General features: G+C 38.5%; 1 long non-coding RNA gene across 2 annotated transcripts in view; it reads right to left on the minus strand.

The window, feature by feature from the left end:
* LOC121924928 overlaps positions 1 to 5705 on the minus strand; it is a 9656-nt gene extending 3951 nt beyond the window's left edge. The window contains exons 1-3 of one of the 2 annotated variants that reach the window (XR_006102765.1): positions 5593 to 5705; positions 5392 to 5438; positions 4017 to 4258 (exon numbers count right to left, since the gene is read on the minus strand). This is a non-coding gene — a long non-coding RNA (uncharacterized LOC121924928). The remainder of the gene's footprint in view (positions 1 to 4016; positions 4259 to 5391; positions 5439 to 5592) is intronic. The other variant, XR_006102766.1, reaches the window with a different exon arrangement.
* Between the last annotated feature and the right edge of the window lie 1609 nt (positions 5706 to 7314).

Below are 7314 nucleotides of genomic sequence, written 5' to 3' on the forward strand. Positions count from 1 at the left end.
CCCCTCAATTATAATTATATTATAAAATATACAACAATAAAAACAATAAGCCCCATAAGACCCCAGCCCAACCCTCCCTCACAAGTATAAAATTAAACAATAAAACATAGTTAAAAATACATAACAATATGACAAAGTTACTAGACAAACCACAAATAAGAAAAATAATAAAAGGAGGGGGATTCAGTTACTCCTGGACATTAACAGTCGGGGAAGGCCTGCTGGAAGAGAAAGGTTTTTGTCGCCTTTTTAAAAGCCTCAAGTGAGGATAATTGGCAGATCTCTTCCGGCAGGTCATTCCAGGGTTTTGGAGCAGTGACAGAGAAGGACCTCCAGGAGGTCACCGCCAGTCTGGTCTTTCTAGATTGTAAAAGGTTTTTCCCGGAGGATCGGAGTGTACAGGAAGGACTGTATGGGAGGAGATGTTCCTTCAAGTAGACTGGACTCAGGCCATGTAGGGCTTTAAATTATAGGTGATAACCATCACCTTGTACTGTGCCCAGACGCTAATAGGCAGCCAATGTAATGATTTTAAGATCTCTTTATACACTGAGTTTCTACACTAACACAGCTATGTCTTTCGATAATATCTGTTTGCCTTGTTTTGGTGGAGTAAGGTCCAAAACACACTACAGAAATAATCCACTCTGAGGTCACTTTAACTGCTGTGGATCAGTGCTAGGGAATTCTGGGAACTGTAGTTTTGTGAGACATTGAGCCTTCTTTATCAGAGAGCTCTGGGGCCACAATAAACTACAATTCCCAGGATTCCCTAGCATTGAGCCAGGGCAATTAAAGGGGTCTCAAACTGTATTATTTCTGAAGTGTGTTTTGGACCGAAGTATTAGAAGGATATGCCAGAGATTCAGCATATTTCTTTGCAAGCTCTCTGAAAGGAGACTGCCTTATGAGTTGAACCATTCTTTGTCTTTCTCTCAAAGAGGCTAAACTAACCAAATCCAACACAACATGCTCAACCTTATCCCAAATTAGATCCAACATCTTACATACTCTTTTTTTGAGTCTGATGTGGATTCAACTGCCTGTTATAACATGGCAGCCTTCATTTCCCTACTGACTGTAACCATCTTACACCTTCACAAATACACACAATGATAAATACACAAAGTAAAACCTTTTTACTTTCTGTCTCTTCTGTTTCCTAATTTATGTACAGAATTCTTTTTTTTTCTTTTTCTTTTGCCTGATGAAGAGTTTTGAGGAAACATGAAAGTTTAAACAATCTATTTGCTGCCTTTGTGATTGTTTAGTGGTCCTAATAAAAGTTATTTTCCTTTTCAGCATTTTATAGATGGATAGGTGTTTATTGCAGGAATATCATGCTGATATCTTGTATTTCCTTCACATCTGGATGCAAAGAAGAGATCAATTTTATTTTTAAAGCACTTTTCATGTTTTCTCTGGTGTAGGTATTTAGGATAAAATTAATTTCCCAGTCATATTCATAACAGCTGACTGCATTTTACCAACAACCATTCCTTTACACCTTTGACAAAGCTGGTGTAGAAGTCATATGCAAATTAACTCAATTTAATATACTACAGAACCTAATAAAAGACAAATTTAACTGCAATTTCACAGTAGATGTGAATTTTCCTCTGCCCTGTTCCACCTCTACTTTTCAATTTTAACCCTATGGCTACTGGTTATTTTCCATTTGTGCTTGCTTCTCAAATTGTACAGGAAGAGAAACAGAGTTAGATGAAGCAGCAACTAGAGTTGGGAGGCATAAGTCACAAGTGTTTCCTAAAGGTGGAAAATATTAAAGGATTAATTTCCTGAAGGATATAGTCAGCTTATTGAAAAGACATGGTCAGTGCAAATCAATTACACGGATTGCAAGAAAAATATGATAGAAATATTTCTGAAAGAACTCATAGCAATGACAGAACGTGATGACATGTGCTGTCTGCATGCTAGTCTGCCTTATTAAGGTATAAAAAGCAAAATAACCACATAGGGTGAGACAATAATGGTCTCCAGCTTCTTACTCAGTAGGGTTACTAAGCAACTGCTAAGTAACCTATACTTTTAAAATATTTCTGTATAAAGCTTTAGATAAATATCTGAAACTCATTTCCGGTTCTCATTTTTTACTTCATAAACTAGTGCACATTTGGCACACTTAATTTTCCAGGGAGGTTGTGCATTGTCATATTTAGATGGAGAAAAATCTTAACTTGATGTAGGGAATGCTGATTAGCTACAAAACATGGCACCACAGACTTGATGGCAGCCCTAGGGCTTCGTGTAAAGCTGACTAAAAAATCCCAGAGATTTCATTGAGCCCAAAAGCGACAAATGCACCCTGTCTTGGTGCATTGAAATTGTCTATAAAAAGCTCATGATAAAAAAGCTCTCAGCTGGTCTGAATAAACTGTCTCAGAACACAAGCTGCAAAATGAGGAAAAGGACATCAACTGAGTGTGAAATATAGAGATGTCTGCTCTACATTCTAAATTTTGCTACCTGCCATTACCCATAAATTCATATGTAGTGAACATTAACTTCTCCCATTATGCCAGAAGAGTGTTCTGTTAAATACCCTGCTACTGGATATCTCTTAAAAGCCCAGTACATACCTTCTTGTCAGGGCGGCTGGAGGTTTTTCCCCAGAGGGACACTGCAGCAGCCAAACTTTGTGGTGTCCCTCTGCCCCCAAAAGAACCCATAGAAACCAGGTTCTTTTGCTGATGCTGTGCAGACATAAGAAATGCACAGCGACATCTGTATGGCGTGTGTTGCCCATGTGGACGGGATGCCGTCAGGATGCCACTGTTGTCATGTGCTAGGGTTCTGGAGCATGCAGATGCTGCACGCTCCAGAACCCTAGTATCGGCGGTGGCACAACACTTTGGCCCATCTTTCCCAGGCCAAAGTCTATTTTGAACCCTACTACACCACCAGCAGAAGCTGGTGTTTTTCATATCGATGGTGGAATAAAATGTTGACTAGAGTGGATTCACTGTACCACTGCCATGAAGGCCATCAGTCAGCAAGGCCACAATCACCATCCCCTTTAGCACTCAATTTGGGTGTTCGTGTTCTATATATTTAGAAGCAAAATGGTGCCACCCTCAAGATAAGGTGGTAGTTTATCTGCACTGCAGTGATCCCGAGGTGTGAAGAAATAAAGTTATAAACAGATCAGTCTTTCCTTGTGGGTCCTTTTGGAGGTTTATTGCACAGCGTCAAGTTAGCATGGCCCATGATCAGGTGTGGTGGGAGACATATTCAAAACTATCTGAAGGGAAGTATTCCTTCCAGATCATTGGCAATTAAGTACAGATTGAGTCATCCTTTTCCAGAATTCTGAAATCTGAAATATTCCAAAATCCAAAATTGTCCACATGGATGGTTCCGATAGTGACATCTTGGCTTTTTGATGGTTCAGTGTATACAAAGTTTGTTTCATGCACAAACATATTAAAAATATTGTGCATAAAATTACCTTCAGCTATGTTTATAAGGTATATATAAAATATATATGAATTTTATATTCAGACTTGGGTTCCACATCCAAGATATCTCATTATGTGTATGCAAATATTACAAAATAAGAAAAACTCCAAAATCCAAAATACTTCTGGTCTCAAACATTTTAGCTAAGGGACTGAAATGAGAGAGGTGGGTTATCTTTTAAACACTGGAGCCAACACATGATATTCCATTCCCTGCTGCTTTATAGGCCCTCAGTTTAGGACAAGGCATGATATTAACGCCATAGCAGAAAATCACAATATTATATTTTGAAATAAACAATTAGGAGAAGTAGAGAGTGTCAGTTTTGTTGGGGTCATGGCTGGCTAGATCCCCCCCTAAAAAAAACTTCCACTTGCTATGTTGTTCGATCCATATTATGATTATTTATATTTGTTAATTTAAAAAGCAAAATAAAGCAAAAATTCTATGGGCATTTCCTAATAACATCATGTTTGGTCATTATATAAAGCAATAAAAAAAAGTTCCCAGAATTCAACCCATCCCCACTTTACCTGTATAGTGAAAATGGCTTCTGTTTGCTTCTATGTGGAGAGTGTTAAGGGCTACTCTTAGAGATGTAATTATAGCAAGGTCATCCATTTCCTTACGTGACACTGGATGGGTTAGATGAGATTCAGTGACACATGCTTTGCAGGCATGGGAATTCCAGAATCTCCAGTTCAAAAGATGTCTTGGAATACAACCAGAAGAAACCACTGGAGAATTTATTGCAATTAGAGGAGGGTATAGAGAGCTAGATGGATAAATGACATGACTTAGAATAAAGACATTTTGAATTATCATAATGATTATTAGGAAGAGAGACTGTTCTATGAACCTAAGGTGACTTTAGACTTGTTTTTCTTGGTAACCAGATGTTGAAACTGAAGCCTGATACAGAAGGGCACTTTGTGGCGTGGTGGCAGCAATACTAGGGTTAGTGACCATGCACCAATTGCATGATCCCTAACACTAGTACGGAGTGGTGGCATACTAATGGCGGCGTCCCATGGTGCACTCATGATGTTACTCCGATGCCTTAAAAAGAACCTGGAAATACCAAGTTCTTTTTAGTCCAGAGGGAAGCCACATGATTTGGCAGCTGCAGCCTCCCTCCAGAGGGAAATAGGCCACCGCCAGCCCGGACATTCCGAAATGTATGTACCGGGCCTGAGTTCCAAAAATTAGTTTGCAAAAAGGTTAGCTGTTCATCTATATATTAAAATTCAATTTAAAAAAACAATGGAATTAATCATGTTAGAATGTTTGGTTCCTAGTTGCTCATTCATATTCACAAATGTTAATTTTTCATATTTAAGCACACTGTAAATTTTTTAAAATTATGCATCTATAAAGCAAATATAGTAGTGAAAATAGAACTGAAAAGCACATTGCCAAGTTCCATTTGCTCTGAGATGATCAATAGTTTAACAGTTGACCATCTCAGAGTATGTGGAGCTTGTCTCCTCACTGTTTTCTGCTCTACAAACCAAATAACCATTTTGTGGATTACCGGCTGTGAAAATACAAGTACATTGTCCCTCATTTCTACACAGTCAACTGATATGCTAAGTCCTTTAAAGTTTTTGTATGCTAGTGCACCTTGGAGGAAAAGATAAATAGATAAATAGAAACCCTTCAAGCTCAAGAAATCATGTTCTATGATTTCAAGTGAGATGAAACCAAATTCTGCTGATGGGTGGCAAAATTCCTGATCAGTGTAACCAGAAACTAAGGAACTGTTTTCCAAACAGCTAGCCATGATTTTGCGATATAGCCCCCCCCCCCAATTCACTAGGGCAACAGGTTGGAAACTGCCAACTGTTGTACTGCTACGTATTACATACTCATTTCATCACATTGTTAGATTAGTTCAGACCACTGCACCTGTTTCATCTCTTCTGTCTGTTCATTCCTCTGCAGGAGTTCTACATCTGTTAAAATACCAAGAAAGATAATGGGCTTCAGCAAGCTGGATGGAGAGGGGAAATAGCTACTCTATTGTCACATTTTATGGGTGATTTAAAAAAAAAGATGTCAAAGACTTGGACAAAGTTTATTCAAGCAGGAACAAAAAGATCTGTTTACCAGTCACAAATGTGAATTGCTTCTAAAATCCTTCTGGGTGTGGCCACTGGGGGAGCTGTTGTGCAGGTAATTTACAGTTCCAGTGGCAGCTAATGTGGCAGCATTCAAACAGAGCATCATCGGAATGTTGATGCAACTGTCAGTTCTCAACTGTCACTGAGAGTAGTGAGAGACAGTTGGTGCCTGAGAGTGGGCTGTGTCTGTTACTGAGAGACAGTTGGTGCCTATGAGTAGGCTGTGTCTGTTACTGAGAGGCAGTGAGATGGTTGTGTGTTAATGTGGCTGCCTCAGAGGTTGTGTTATTGTTGGTTGGTGTAAATAGTGTGTATTAGAGACAAATGTCCAATGTACTGTGTATATCTATGTTGTAAATACTGCAAAGGAAGATTAAAGCCCTCGTTTAGAGTGAAGACTTGTAAGAGTCATTATTAGTTGAAGACATCTTCACAGATTCCTTCTTCTTGGCGTCCTGTCGACATGGTTGAACTCTGCAGGTGGTCGTGGTGGACACTGTGCGTCATTTCATAGGTCCCAACAAGGGTTATGGGCGCAGCACACAAGCCACAACAAAAGCTGCACAATTTTATTTATTTATTTATTTATTTATTTATTTTAGTATTAAATAATGATTGTGACTCATCAGAGAAATCATCATACCACTTGCCTTCAGGATCAGGAGAGAAAAGAAAAAAATTATTAAACTATTTAAACTAACACCTGGAATCCTCCAAGCGGACATATGACAATGTCCTTCTGGACATAAACAAAATCTTTTGTAATGCTGTGTGACTCACTAGTATATTCTTACTGTAATGTAGAGGTCAGTATTGTATAGAGAAACTGCAGTTGCCAACAGCCTTGTCAAGCATAGCCAATGGCAAGGAATGCTAGGAGCTGCAGTTCAGCAATATCTGGAGAGCCACACAATTCCCACCCTTGCTTTAATGTTTGTAAAGTCCTTCACTTCACAACAAATGGAATTTACAGCTTTATGAAAACCTTTTCACAAAGGTTATATAGAGCCAAAAGGTTCAAAGTAAGCTTAAAACAATTAAAATTACAGGGGATTCAAGTCAAGTCAGCATCACTTCCACCACCATCTACGTTTCAGAGTTCAGAGCAAAAGAAAATCCTGAAAAAAAGAAATTATTGAGCCCAGAACTGAAGGCAAATGTTACAAAATTTCCCCCTCTCTCCTCTGCCTTTCACTAGCTCCCAGAGCCAGCTAAACGCAGAGAAAGGTGGGGAGTAGTTATACTAGCTACAGTATACTAGCTACAATGTTCCCCTTTATTTTCAATTTTGAGAGAACAAATAAAAAGTTGAATGAATTTTTAAATTCATCCTATAGCTGCAAGGTTTTTCACATATCCAGAGAGAGAGAGAGAGAGAGAGAGAGAGAGAAATGTGAGAGTTGGGGAATAAAGAAAATGACATTGTATTTTTCAGCTGTGTTTATATCATTTCTTTTTCCAAATATCCTACATATTATTAACTACAAAAAAGGTCTCCATATTTCTTTTCTTTCCTGGTTAATTTGTTATCTTTGGGGGGGGAGGGGGGAGGGAAGCAAGGGACCACAATCAACATGCATAAACACAATGCAGAGATTATTCCATGCCTTGTATGGCTACTTGAATTTAATTAGGCATTCATTCTTAATTAACTCAATTTTAATTGACCAATTCACTTTCACTGGAAAAGAATCAAAATGTTTATGTA

Source organism: Sceloporus undulatus, chromosome 3 (genome assembly GCF_019175285.1).
Source record: "Sceloporus undulatus isolate JIND9_A2432 ecotype Alabama chromosome 3, SceUnd_v1.1, whole genome shotgun sequence".
Taxonomy (NCBI): domain Eukaryota; kingdom Metazoa; phylum Chordata; class Lepidosauria; order Squamata; family Phrynosomatidae; genus Sceloporus; species Sceloporus undulatus.